Genomic DNA, 15,176 nt, shown 5'->3' on the forward strand with positions numbered 1-15,176 from the left:
TAAATTGTTAACTGAAGTGTTGAATAGAAGTGATTGTCAAACCTGGAATAAATGAAGAGAATTGGGCACAGAGCATAAATCAATATTTGTAGGCCACATTTGCACTGTCTCTATGAAGATAACACTCTGGGGAATAATTCCAGATGTCTGGATGTTGGATGTCAGATTTTTGATATTTCATCTGAATTTTTTGGTTATGTAAACTTTAATGTCTTTCTCCAAAGGATCCATTATTTGGTTCACTTTTTTTTTTTTCTGAATGTAGTAAACAGTGATTTATTAGGAAAGCAAAAATACACCTGGTGGCATGAGGAGGGTAACTGAGTAAGAGTCAACTGCTCAAACAGGAACAGTCCATCTCAACAGGAACAGTCCATCTCAAGAGCCAAGGCAGGCAGAATACCTGCTCACCTTTGAACCAACTTTTCAAGTGCTAGATATTCAATAAGTATTTGTAGAGCTACAAGTGCAGACATAGTTGGTGGCCTAGCTACACAACAGCTCCAGCTGTCACTCAAAGCAAGAAATCCTGGGGAAAGAAACCTCTATTTCTAATCCTAAACAAATAAAATTCACTTAATTCTAACCAAATATGAACAAAGATGTTTGCCTGAAGTAATCATAGTTATAACTCATTTTGAGAATTATTGGATGTAAATTATGTCATAAATGAGACAGAAGGAATCAAGAAGTGGCAAATGCTCTCAGTTTACAATCTTTCTTTGAAGTCCAGGAATGCTCTCAGTTCAGTGTTACATGCCTTTCTTCCTGCTCTCAACAGACAAGATCATCAAATTAGCAAAAACTTTTCTGGTGAGCAGCTGAATTCTAGGGCTACCATCTGGGCTCATAACTCCTGGTATAAGGTAACAGATTCCTCATGGACATGTATCCAATGATCGTAGCGATTAACCCTCCATCATGGTGCCCTGCCTTGTTGTGTTCCACCACCAAGACTGAAAGCTTGACAGTCAGTTCCACATTGGATTACTGCTCCCATTATGAAGGATGGGACACTTTCCCACCAACACAGATATGCTCCTTGAGGTAATAATATATGGGGATAGTGAATGCTATCATGATTTACATAAGGCTGGTCCTTTCATCTACCACAAAATAGACTGCAGAAGGCCAACAGCAGACAAATTGCCATCTTATGTGGCACTTCAAAGAGGACAGGATAGTTGGGTGCAACTTCCAGAAATTCAGCCAAATTAATTTGTAGTATTCACCCATCATCAAATGGATCCTCTGGAATCACATGCCTCCTGGATACAATCTTTATGACAGCAGAAATGGAGAATATGCAGGGAGCAATATATATTCATTATTCTTGAAAAGAAGAGGCCTGCTGGGATAGGAAGGGCTGTGGAACAGCTGTTTTCTCCCCAGTGTTACACATAAAAGAATCTTATATGTAAAACACCTTTAAGCATGTATTCTCTAATATGTTTGCCGCGGGCACACTGCCCGGTATACTGCTGGCCCTATTATGACCCAAAGCAAACATTTATAGCAAACAAAATGTCCTCATTTGTAAATCTGGAATCTGATCACCACTGAAAACATTTGGTAGTCCTGAAAGCCCTTCCACTTTTTCTTTGATGTTGCCCATGGGAGAATGAATTAATTCTCTCCAACCAATAGAATGAAGCCAAATTGGAAACATGTTCAGATTGGTGTATCCTGTTCTTACTGGAAAGTTTTTAAGGTACAAGAAATCTTTTTTTGTTTTTGCTTCTTTTTTGAGACAGCATCTCACTAGGGAACTCAAGCTGGCTCAAACTTGCAATCCTCTCACCTCCACCAACTAAATAAATGCTGGGATTATAGGTGTTGTGCCACAACACCAGCTAACTTTTTTTTTGGTAGTACTTGGGTTTGAACTCAGGTCCTTATTCTTGCTAAGCAGGCACTCTACCACTTGAGCCACCCCGCCTCAAGTCTTGGGTATTTTTGAGATAGAGCCTCATGAACTATTTGCCTAGGCTGACTTTGAACCATGATCCTCCTGATCTCTGCCTCCCCTGTAGCTAGAACTAAAGGCATGAGCTACCAGAACCCTGCAAGAAATATTTTAAAAACTACATAGTGCCACGTGCTGGTGTCTCACACCTGTAATTGTAGCTACTCTGGAGGTGGAGATCACGAGGATCATGGTGTCAAGCCATTCCAGGCAAAAAGTTCACAAGACCCCATCTCAACAGAAAAAGCTGGCATAGTGGTGTATACTTGTCATGCAAGCTACTGCAGGAAGCATAAATAAGAAGATAGTGGTTCAGGAAGGCCCAGGGAGAAAGTGAGACCCTATCTCAAAAATAAGCAGAGCAAAGCTGGACACTGAAGGCTCATGGCTGGAATCTTAGCTACTTGGGAGGCTGACATCTGGAGGATCACCATTTGAAGCCAGCCCAGGCAAATAGTTTTCGAAAACCCATCTCCAAAATAACCAGAGTAAAATGGACTGGAGGTGTGGCTCAAGTGGTAGAGTACCTGCTTTGTAAGTGTAAAGTCCTGAGTTGAAATCCCAGTCCCACCAAAAAATAAAATAAATAACCAGAGCAAAAAAGACTGGAGGTTTAGTTCAAGCCAGTAGAGTGCCTGTTTACCAACCAAAAGCCCTGAGTTCAGACCCTAATAAACACACACACACATACACACACAAACTGCTTAGTAAGATAGATGTATGAAAAGAGAATAAAACCATTAAAATAATTTAAAAATGATAAGGGGGGGAAGAAAGAGTAATAGAGGGGGTAAACTTGATGAAAGTCCATTATATGCATGTATGGAAATATCACAATGAAATCCTTTTGTATAATTAATATACACTAAATTAAGAAGAAGGAGGAGGAGAGTAATTTTACCTGTACTAAGCAAGAGTATTCTTTTCCTACCAAGGACTTCACTTAGGAACTAAAGCTTCTAATGAAAAATGTCACAGAGAAAGATGACCCAGGCATCCCCATGGAGATGGCTCATTTTATCCCTTATGTATAAGTGAGGAGAAAGTACTCAAAAAAAGCACACAATGTCAGAGTGCTTAGAGCTTTTTGCCCAGGGCAAGTCTCAGACCAAGATCCCCTACTTATACCTCTCATGCACCACAATGCCTGACCAGGATTTTTCTCTTAATTTCCTTTTGAATAGTTCATTGTTAGTGTGTAGAATTGCAACTGATTGGGGCTTTGGGGTGTGTGTGTGTGTGTGTGACAGTACTGAGGCTTGAACTCAGGGCCTCAGTCTGGCTAGACAGGTGCTCTACTACTTGAGTCATGCCTCTAGCCTCTGTTTGTTTGTTCTTGAGACAGAGTCTCACTACATGCCCAGGCTGACCTTGAACTTATCATCCTCCCATGACAATCTCCTGAGTGCTGTGATTATAAGTGTACACCATCACACCCAGCTGCAGCTGATTTTCATATACTAATTCTATATCTTGCAACTATGTTCAATCATTTATTAGTTCTAGCAGGCTTTTTGTGGAGTCTTTGGGGTTATTGATATTTAAGGTCATGTCATGTGGATGACATGATATGAATATGGATACCTTTGAACTTAGGGACTCAGTTTCCTTGCTATTCACTTGTTAGGCGAACTATTATTTAAGCCATTCCACCAGCCCTAATTTATTTTTCTTGCCTAACTTCTCTGACTAGGACTTTTAATACTATATTGAATAGATGTGGTAAGAACAGACATCTAAAACCATAAAATTCCCAGGACACATGCAGAAAAAGCTCCTTGACATTAGTCTTGATAATATTTCTTACATATGACACCAAAGTGCAGACAAGGAAAACAAAAGTGAGCTGGGCACCAGTGGCTCAAGCCTGTAATCCTAGCTACTCAGGAGGCAGAGTTCAGGAGGATCGTGGTTCGAAGCCAGCCTGGGCAAGTAGTTCATGAGACACTATCTTGAAAAACCCTTCACAAAAATAGGGCTGATGGAGTGGCTCAAGGTGAAGACCCTAACTTCAAGCCCCAGTACCACAAAAAAAAAAAAGGAAGAAAGCAAAAGAAAAGTGGAAGGATTACATCAAACTAAAAAGCTTTTGCATAGCAAAGAAAATAATCTCAAACAATGAGATGACAACCTATAGAAAGAGAAACAACACTTGTAAGCCATGTATCTGATTAGGGATTAATAGCTGAAATATGTGAGGAGCTCCTACAACTCAGTTGGAAAGGAAGAAAGGAAAGAAGGAAGGGAGGGAGGGAAAGAGGGAGGAAGAATGAAGGAAGAGGGAAAGAAGGAGGGAGGAACTAGGGAGGAAGGAAAAGGGTGAGCAAATACAAAAATAAGCCAAAGAGCTGAAGACATTTCTCCAAAAATGATATGTAGCTAGCCAATGAGCTATATGAAAAGGTGCTGAACATTGCTGATTATCAGAGAAATGCAAATCAAAACTAAAATGAGATATCATCCATACCTGTTAGGATGGCAAGTAGCAAGTGTTGGTGAGATGTAGAGAAGGGGAAGCCTTGTATCCTGTTGGTGGGAATGTAAATTGGTGCAGCTACTTTACATGTACATGAATATACTTTATATGAAAGAAAACAGGATGGAGGTTCCCCAAAAAATAAAAAATAGATATGTATGACCCAACATTCCTACTCCTGGGTATATATATCCAAAGGAATTGAAGCAAGTATCCCAAAGATATGTCTGCATTCCTATGGTGAGTCTAGCATTATGCATATTAACCAAGATACAGAAGCAATATATATTAATGTCTGTCCATGGAAGAATGGATAAAGAAAATATGGCATAGAAAATGGGTTTCTATTCAGTTTTTTTTAAGAAAGCAATCCTGCCATGTGTAACACTATGGATGAACCTAGAGGACGTTATGCTAAGTGAAATAAGTCAGACGTGGGATGACAAATGCTGCATCATTAGCTTATGAGAGTGATCTTGAATAGTAAAACTTGCAGGAGCAGAGAGTAGAGTGGTGGTTGACAGGGACAAGAGGAAGCAGACATGGGGAGGTATTGGTCAAAGGATACTAATTCTCTGATGGTGCATGCCTGTCATCTCAGCTATGCAGGAGGCTGAGACAGAGGATCAGAGTTCTAGGTCAGCCCCAGTGAAATGTCTTGAGACTCATCTCAACAGAAAAAAACTGGGCATGGTTGTCCATGCTTGTTGTCCCAACTACAGAGGAACACTATCCTCTGTCCTGGGCATAAATTGAGATCTTATCTCAAAAATAACCAGTACTAAAAGGGCTGGGGTCATGGCTCAAATGCCTGCCTAGCAAGCACAAAGCCCTGAGTTCAAATCCCAGTACCACCAACAGTATACTAATTCTCAGTTATACAACATGAATAAGTTTTAGAGACCTACTATAGCACAGTGCTTATATTTAACAATACTCTTCAATACACTTAGAAATATGTTAGGAGGGTAGATTTATGTTAAGTAATCTTATAAATGTGCAAATAAATAAATAGGGTGGGTAGAAATGCTTAGAGGTCAGGGATGTGTTCATGGCTTTGATTGTGTTGGTGGCTTTATAGGCATATGCTTGTGAAATTCATCAAGTTGTATATGTTACGATTATTCAGTTTTTATGTGTCGATTATACTTCAAAAAAGTAGTTTAATTTTTTTTCTAGCCAGTGCACACCTGTAATCCCAACATTTGGAAGGCTGAGACAGAAGGATCACAAGTTTGAAGGCAGCCTGGGCTACATAGTGAGACCTTGTCTCACAAAAAAAAAAAAAAATTTGTTCGGAGGAATCCTGTATTGACTGGCTAGTCATCTCTTCCATATTGATGAAATTGATAAACATGAAACTTTACTTTTGACCGTAACTTTTTTCTGAGGTCCTTTTGGAATTTCTGAAGCCCTTTTGCTGGTGAATTGTGAAGGCTTTTAAGGAATATTTGCTTCTTCAGTAATTTCATTGATTCTAGTTTCCATACTGAGTGTTCCCTCTTATGTCAGCAACCCACCAGGGCAAGCAGAAGAATTTATGACCCTTCATGTTCAAAGTTTATGCCTCCGTGTTGGATCATCAATTCAGTTGCTGATTTTTAATCTCTTTTAACCTCAAACTCTCCACTCAGGCGCCTGGGAGAGGTGAGAGGCAAGATCTAAAGCCAATAAACAATCTCACCGTCATCTGCTATTTCAGATCTGCACATTGCCCAGAACCTATTTGATTATTCATTTCACCAAATGATAATAACAGATACTTTTATCTGTAAAGGTAATGCGAGAGTTAGGGGAGTGATTCTCTCATATGCTCAAATAAAATTAAGCAGTAATATTCAGAATACCACCATATCATAATGCAAACTGAAAAAAGTGTGGTATCAAGAAACAGATGAAAATTAAGGTCCTTAAAACTACAGTAGAACTAATTCCTTTAAAAAAAAACTGCAAAATCAGACCTCATACTAAAATTCTTGAGTCACAAGTGAAGACTTAGAAAATATGTATGGAAGCAGAGTTCATCAAAAACAGTTTCCTGGTTGGGCATGGTGGTACATGTCTATAATTCCAGCTACTCCCGAGGTGGAAGTAAAGGATCGCTGTCCAAGCCTAGACCCAGGCAAAAGCAAGATACCCTATCTGAAAAACAAACTAAAAACAAAAGAACTGGGAGCATGGCTTAAGTGGTGAATGCTTTCAAGGTCCAGAGTTCAATCCCCAGTACTACTAAAACAAAGAAAAAACAGTTCCCTGCCCCAGACAAGCATGTGGCATTAGAAACACCAGTTAGCTTCTGTTTGATGAAGAGAAATGGGGTGTGGATGATTACTGCCAGAATTGGTGTAAAGATATACACTGACATTCTGCTCCAAATAATGTCACCTCAGTGGGCTACTGGAGGAAAATCAATGACAGCCCTTCTCAAAAACAGATTTTCAGTAGAAGATAAAATTTAAAGGACACAGTTACAAACAGTATTAGAGATTAGGAAAGGTGGTAGTTGTCACACATTTAAAAAAAGAATATGTGAGCTGATAGGAAGAAATGCATAAGAGCATTGCTGTTGTAGACAATGGTCACCGTCTTCAGGAAAACTACTTACAGACTGATCCTGTTAAGGAGATTTTTCTCCCTCATCTTTCCACCCTAGAAAATACAGTAGCACTGAGTAGCAATGGTTTATATTTCAGACTAAGGTGCTTGATTCTTAATTTCAAGGTACTGTGATAAAATATTGCATAAGTCTTTAGGCAGGTCTTATTTGAATGGACAAAACAGAGCAGTTTGTTAACTGTTTATTTTTAAGATGCATCCTATTTTTATAACCATGGAAAATTGAATTTTTGTCCTCAGTTATTCCTCATACCTCCTGTAAGAGAATTACACATCCTGCCCACTTCCATGTAACTTCCTATAGGGGGAGGTACGTGCTTCCCTAGTCCGTTAACACTAGGTTTAACCGTATATTTTGCTTTATCCAATTAAACTTTTTTTGGTGGTAATGGGATTTGAACACAGAGCCTTACATTTGCTAGACAGGCATTCTACCACTTGAGCTGCTTGGCCAGCCCTACTTTAGCCAGTGATGTGTGGCATTTAAGCAGATATTTAAAAGTCATATTTACTCCTTCAAACTGTCCTGAAATGAACACACATTAAGCCAAGACTCTACTGAAATGTACCACGAGTGAGAAATAAACCTTTGCTGTCATAAGCCATTGAGATTTTGGGTTGTTTCCTACTGTAACATAAACTAGTAAAAGCTCATTAACTCAATAACTGTGTAAATTAGCACAAGAGCAATCTATTGGCAGTATTGTCAAGTATGCATTAAATATGTTCCAGATAAAATGCTAGAATCCAGATAACTTGATAAATACATGCCTTACAAAAATGCGATTGATACTGATCTTATTTTCCACTCTTTTTACCTATTTAGTGGTTTGATAATAGGTTTGCAAACTATAATATTCCCAGCTTCTCCAAATTCCTTAAAAAGATTTCTGTAGCATTCAATCAAATTAAGACTGTTATCAGCCTAATTGTCTCTCCAAATAAAAACCAACTTTTTCTTCTGTATTGAGGAATCCTCACTTTATTGCAAAGCATAAATAATTTCTAGAGTAATGGGTAGGGTGAGGATTCAGTTTCCATTTATGAGCTTAAATAAACAATTCAGTTGGTCTCCAATCTTCCCAACAGTATTAAAAGCAAAATCATATATTAGAACGCAACATAAAAAGCAGCAGGAGCTGATAGCTTCCCCTGGGTTTTTATGGCTAATGAAGCACCATGCCATAATTAGTTCCTCTTTCAGTTGTGTTTTGCCCTAAAAGTCTAGGAAATTTTTTACAATTTTGAAGTTTGATACATCTTAAGTTTGCAACTCAGAGCTTCAAGCTTGCAAAGCAAGTGCTCTACCTCTTGAGCCACACTTCCAGTCCATTTTGATCTGGTTATTTTGCAGATGGGGGTCTCATAAACTCTTTGCCCAAGCTGGCCTCAAACCTAGATCCTCCCATTCTCAGTCTCCCAAGTAGCTAGAATTATATGTATGAGCCACCAGTGGCTCGGTTTGATATTTTTAACACTGATTATTGTAGTCTAAACATTTTCATTTCAGTGCTGAGGATTGAACTCAGGGCCTCACACACACTAGGCATGTGCTCTACCACTGAACAATACCCCTAGCCCTGTGTAACTTTTTTTTTTTTTTTTTTTTTTTTTTTTGGTACTGAGGCTTGAACTCAGGGCCTACACCTTGAACCACTCCACCAGCCCTTTTTTGCTATGGGTTCTTTTGAGATAGGGTTTCTCAAACTACTTTCCCAGGCTGGCTTCAAACCTTGATCTTCCTGATTCAGGCCTCCTGAATAGCTAAGATTATAGGCATGAGCCACCGGCAACTGGCTAACCTCAATTTTTAAAGAAAATTTATTTCAAACTGTGTTATCTACACAATGACAAAATGATCAGTCAAATAAGAAATATTAGGCAATTCAGTCATTTCATGCAATGTTTTCACTATGTGAATCCAATGACTGATAAATGACGCCACATTCCTTATTTCTAGCTTTGAGCTTAGGTTTAGAAGTTCCTTTGCAGCCAGACAGCCTGTCCACTAGCCTCACACTAAGCCTAAAGTCAAGCATTAAGGATGGTTTTTGCTTTTTGACATACTGGGGTTTGAACTCAGGGCCTACACCTTGAGCCACTCCACCAGCCCTATTTTTGTAATGGGTATTTTTCGAAATAGCATCTCGGGAACTATTTGCCCATCCAAAATCCTCCTGATCTCTGCCTCCTGAGTAGCTAGAATTATAGGTGTGAGCCACCAATGCCCAGCAAAGGAATTATTTACTTATTTAGGCAGTACTGGGGTTTGAACTCAGGGCCTTATGCTCGCTAGGCAGGTGCTCTACAATTTGAGTTAGTCTGCCAGCCCAAAGTTTTTTGTTTGTTTGTTTTTGTTTTTTACTGTGTTTTGCCATCAGCAAGAGGACCTTTATGTGTGGGTGCCCCCTCTTCTGCCCATTGTATAATATGTCAGGAACTGCAGCACAGACTAATCAGTAAAGAGAACAGCCGGGGAAGACAGTGACTGTTGTTTCTGACATCTGCAGAACTGGACAGCACCTCATGACTAGGCGATTACGATCAACTGTGCATCATCTGCCTCACCCTCTGTAAGAAGGAGCCCACCAGTCTGCTCACTGGGAGAATGTGCCTACTCGTCTAGAAACATCCAGCAACTCCCTGTATAATCCACTCCTAAATCAGCTTCCTGAGGAAAATGGACCTTGGACAAGAGCCCTTCATCTTTTCACTGAACTGGCTTTTAGAATAAAGTTGCCTCTCTTGACTCAACACTGTGTCTCCTGACTTAATTGTCCTGTCGTGTGGCCAGCCACCAGACTTGGATCCAGTAACGAACCAGGTCCAGTTTTGCCATCTGAGTATTCTAATAGCCATGTTCTCCTGGCTTGAGGAAGGCCAGCTTGCTAATCTTGTAATATATTGTAAAAGGGAACCTTCCTGAATTCCCATTCCTCAATCTCAGTCTACCATAGGTCAGACCTAGCTGCAAAGCCTGTTGTGTTATGGCTTAGGAGCTCAGTAGAGGGGACAGACAAAGGGAGAAAGAGTGAACTACATCATTACTAAGAAAATACATATCACACCCCTGTGCAAATTAGTCTGTTCTTTCATGCAGCTTCTCTTCTGTGCAAATGGAAACAGTGGCCTTATACTTACCAAATTGGAGCATTTGTCTTGGCTTCAAGGCCAGGCAGGTTTTCTAAAGCTTCTATTAAGCTTAACATGCCATTCAATCCCAGGCAGCGCTCTTGAACAACCCTGGCCCCTTTCTGCCTTAACCTCCTTCCTCTCCAAACAAATTATCACTTTCTTCTATTGGCACACACTTTGCTTCCACATATGCTATGACTGCAACACATTATTTTTGTTTAAACAGTCAATTCTCCTTTTAAAAGACTGAAATCACAAGAAGAAAATTTTATTCATTTGTCTACAGAGTTACCTCTTCCAGTGTTCTTTATTCCTTTTGGTATGTCCATATTTCTAACTGACGTTATTTTTCTTTCTGCCTAAGCTATCATTTAACATTTTGGGGCGGTCAACTCCGGGCTTTGCACTTGCAAAGCTGGCGCTCTATCGCTTGAGCCACACCTCCAGTTCAATATTTTTTGTAATGTGGATGTGTTAGTGACAAGTTCTTTCGACTTTTTAATATGTAAAAAGGCATTTATTTTGCCTTCATTGAAAAAAGATATCTTATTATAGAATTTTAAGTTGACATCTTTTCCCACTATTTTAAAGATGTTGGTCCACTGGCATTTGTTTTGTTTTGTTTTGTTTTGGCTTACATTGTTTCTGATGAGAAATGTTCTGTCATCATCTTTGTTCCTCTGTACTTATTGAATCTGCTGCTTTTGCTGTTTTTTCTTGGGCTGGGGATGTAACTCAATGATTGAGTGCCTGGGTTGATCCCCAATCCCGGGAAAATTTTTTTCTTTTTATAATTTGTTCTAAGCAATTTGGTTATGATGCTGCCTTGGTGTAGTTTTCTTCATGTTTCTTACACTTTCGGTTTGTTGAACTTGGATCTATTGTCTTATAACTTTTATCAAATTCAGAAGCATTGTGTGTGTGTGTGTGTGTGTGTGTGTGTGGTTTTTTTTTTTTTTTTTTTGGCAGATTTGGAGTTTGAACTCAGGGCCTCATGCTTGCTAAGCAGACGCTTTACCACTTGAACCACTCTGCCAGCCCGGTTTTTATTTTTTTTGCTGCCACCTCACCCTGTTCCTTCAGGACCTCAATTACATGGATGGTAGGTCACTTGAAGTTGTCCCACACTGACGATCTGTTTCTTTCTACCAACCCTCCTCACCTCCAGACTTATTTTTATCTGGGTTTCATTGCCATGTTTTCAAGTTCACTCCTGTTTTTGTTTTTTGGTTTTTTTCTGCAATGTCTAATCTGTCATTGTCCTATTCAGTGTATCTTTTATCTCAGTAAACAGTAAATGTCATTTTCATTTCTAGAAGCTCAATTTGTATGTTTTCTTCTCGTCCCTGCTTCTACTTAACATGTCCACTTCTTCCTACCTGTCAGCATGGCTCAACCTCAGCACTAGTGACAATTTGGGCTGACATGTGTTTTGCCATGGGAAGCTGTTCTGTGAATCATGGAGTGTTTAGCAGCAACTCTGGATTCTACCTGCCTCGTGCCAGTAGCATCACTCCCCCCAAACTGTGACCAAGTTTTCCTCACATATTGCCAAATGTCACTTGCTGTTACTATTCCTTTATTTTGGACTACAAGGAGTACATTTACAAAAAATTATTTTGATGTCCTTGTCTACCACTTCTATCATCTATATCCTGTTTTTTTGAGTTTCAATTGATTTTTCTCCTTATAAATTTTCTCCTTCACATGCCTTACAGTTTTTTTTATTAGCTGACAGACCCTTAATACTTTTCTTTCTTGGGTGCCAGATAGTTTAATATTCTTATAAATATTCTTGAGCTTTGTTCTGGGTTGCAACTAAGTTACCTAGGCAAAGTTGAATCATTTTAGGTCTTGCTTTTAAGCTTTGTTAGGTGGAACAAAACCCTTCTGCAGATCCTATCCGGTAGATACCCCATGAATGGTGAGATTTTTCCATCTAGCTGGTGGGAATTAGCACAATTCCTGGCCCTGTGTAAGGGCCTTGTGAATGGCTTTTCCTTCATCTAATGTTGTTTTTTCACATGCATGTGTGAATACTTAACAGAGCCCCTGGACACCTGGGATTTGCTTTCTCTCCTTGAGAAACTTTTTTCTTCTTTAGTAATTTGTCAGCAAACTCCAGCACCTTTGACCCCTCTCACCTCCTTCTCCTCACCTTAGCGAGAGCACTGTGTTCTTTTTGTGTTTCCCTTGTACAGCAGCCTGGAAACTCTCTCCAGGGTTGGCAGAGTGGTAGAGCACCTGCCTAGCAAGCATGAGGCCCCTGAGTTCAAACCCCAGTATTGCCAAAACTAACCTGGGACAATCATTAGATTCATTCACTTGTTTCTCAACTCAGGAATTACTGTCCTACTTTGCCTCATGCCCAAACTTTTAAAAATGATTGTTCTTTAAATTTTGTCTGATTGTTTTTAGTTGTTTTAGGAAGAAGGGGAAATTTGCTGTTACTTCACCTTGACTGGAAATAAGTATGCACTACGTTAAAGTTGTTTTCTTTGCATTTAAGTTTTTAATCTATCTAGAATTTATATGGGTGTTAAACTTTCTGAGTTATTAAATTGCTGAAAATGACTGTACTTTGTTCTCACTCCTTATTGAAGATTTTGAATGAAAACAAAATTCTACACTTAAAATAATTTTTCCTCCAAACATGTTCCCTTTGTTATCAAGCTTTCATTGTTACTAATAGGACGATTGGTATTTTTTGATTCTTGTTCATTTATAAATATATATATGTTTATGTATATATGTATATACAATATATATATGTGTATGGATACATATGTATGTACATTTTTTTTTTTTTGGTGGAACTGGGGTTTGAACTTAGGGCTTTGCACTTGCAAAGTAGGTGCTCTACTGCTTGAGCCATAACCCCAGTCTGTAAAAACTTTTTTTCTTTCTACAGGATTGTGGAACCATTTCTTATCTATAGTGTCCTAAAAATCCCTATTAATCTATCTAGGTATGGGCTTTAAAAAAAACTATCTGAGAAATCATGAATTTATTAACTTTAATATTATATCCTGCTATAAAATAAAAATATAATCAGAATTTTTAAAAAATTGTCCATGCTATCTGAAACCATCTTCAGTATCATCAGTGTTATCTCTACCACCTTTTGGAAAACTTAGCAGAACATTAAGAAAAGTTGCAAGTGATTATGAGAGAAAATTCTGAATGAGTGAAAATTACTGGTATCTTCTCAGTGGAGGGTCCCAAGTGATCCTTTGGGGTCGTCTGACTATACAGGGGTCTGTGTTTTTTATCACAATTAAAACATTTGTTACATAAAACTGTTAAATAAAAACAATGTTACATAAAACTGTGGAAGTTGTAGAAAACTGATAATGCAAATGAGTCTTTTTTTTTTAAAGTGTAACCCAGGCTGGCCTCGAACTCGTGATCCTCCTGCCTCATCTTCTTCGCCTCCTTGATTACCGGCATGCACCACCATGACTGGCTGCAAATGAGTCTTATCTATAAATATAATAATAAATAGTGTCTGGTGTAGATGCAATTGATTATCACTCTGTAGAAAAGCTGATTCCAAATATTATGTTCTATATTCTGTAGATATTGATTAGCTTTTCATCTACTGGCAAATTCATTTGATTTTTTCCTTCCTTCCTTCCTTCCTTCCTTCCTTCCTTTTCTTCTTTCCTTCCTTTTCCTCTTTTTTTTTTCTTTTTTGAGACAGGATTTGCCATGTAGTCCAGGGCTGCCTCAAACTCTCCATCCTTCTGCCTCAGCCTTCCAAGTATTGGGATTGCAAGTGTGTACCACTGTGCCAAACAGCTGCTATGTGTGTTTGTTATTTGGATTCTCCTTCGAAGTGTTTTAATGTCTGTTTCCTTCAATAGTTTACGACTAAATAAAATCTTTGACTTTTTTTTAATGTTTGTGTGATAGCTACCATTTTTCCTGTTTGAGAAGATTTGAGAACACCTAAAACTGGCTTTAGGAACAGAGCACATTTTTACGAAGCCATGACTTGGTACCAAAGCCTGTAGGACAAAGTCTGGTAGGTCACCTGGTTTTGTCAGTAACGTTTTGTTGGTGCACAGACACTCATACACTTACATATTTTTGTCTGGCTGCTTTTGTGCTACAAAACCAGTTGAGAGTTACAACAGAGACCATATTACCCCCAAGTCTAAAGTATTTACAATCTGCTATTTAAAGAAAGTTTGTTGACCCCTACTTTCTGATATGACACCAACCTGCTTTAGCATATTAACTGCAAATAAAAATTTTATCACCTATTACAGCCTAAATTGTTGGGTTTCTCTGCACTTAGGGAGACTGAACAATATCTCCCATCGACTTTGATGTCAAAGTGAGCGGGGCTTGAATCTGCACTTTCTCAGTTATAGGTGAGAACCCTGTTTTAGCTATTTAACCTCTTAAGTCTCAGTTGCCTCATCCATAAAATAAGGATGATGCTATCTCATAGAGTGGTTGTAAGGAGTAAATGATCTGCTATTAGCCCATGGAACCTTCTCCAAAATAGATCATATCCTAGGGCACAGAGCAAGACTCAGCAAACATAAGAAAATAGAAATCATGCCATGCATACTATCTGATCACAATGCAATAAAACTAGAACTCAACAACAAAAGTAAAGATAAAAAACATGCAAACAGCTGGAAACTGAATAACTCATTACTTAATGAACAACGGGTCATTGATAAAATGAAAGAGGAAATTAAAAAGTTCCTGGAAGTCAATGAAAATGAAAACACAACCTACCAGAACCTATGGGACACAGCAAAGGCAGTCCTGAGAGGAAAGTTTATAGCCATGAGTGCATATATTAAAAAGACTGAAAGATCCCAAATCCATGACCTAATGATACATCTCAAACTCCTAGAAAAACAAGAACAAGCAAATCCCAAAACAAATAGAAGGAGAGAAATAATAAAAATAAGAGCTGAAATCAACAAAATAGAAACCAAAAAAAACCATACAAAGAATTAA

This window comes from Castor canadensis, chromosome 4, assembly GCF_047511655.1.
Source record: "Castor canadensis chromosome 4, mCasCan1.hap1v2, whole genome shotgun sequence".
NCBI lineage: Eukaryota > Metazoa > Chordata > Mammalia > Rodentia > Castoridae > Castor > Castor canadensis.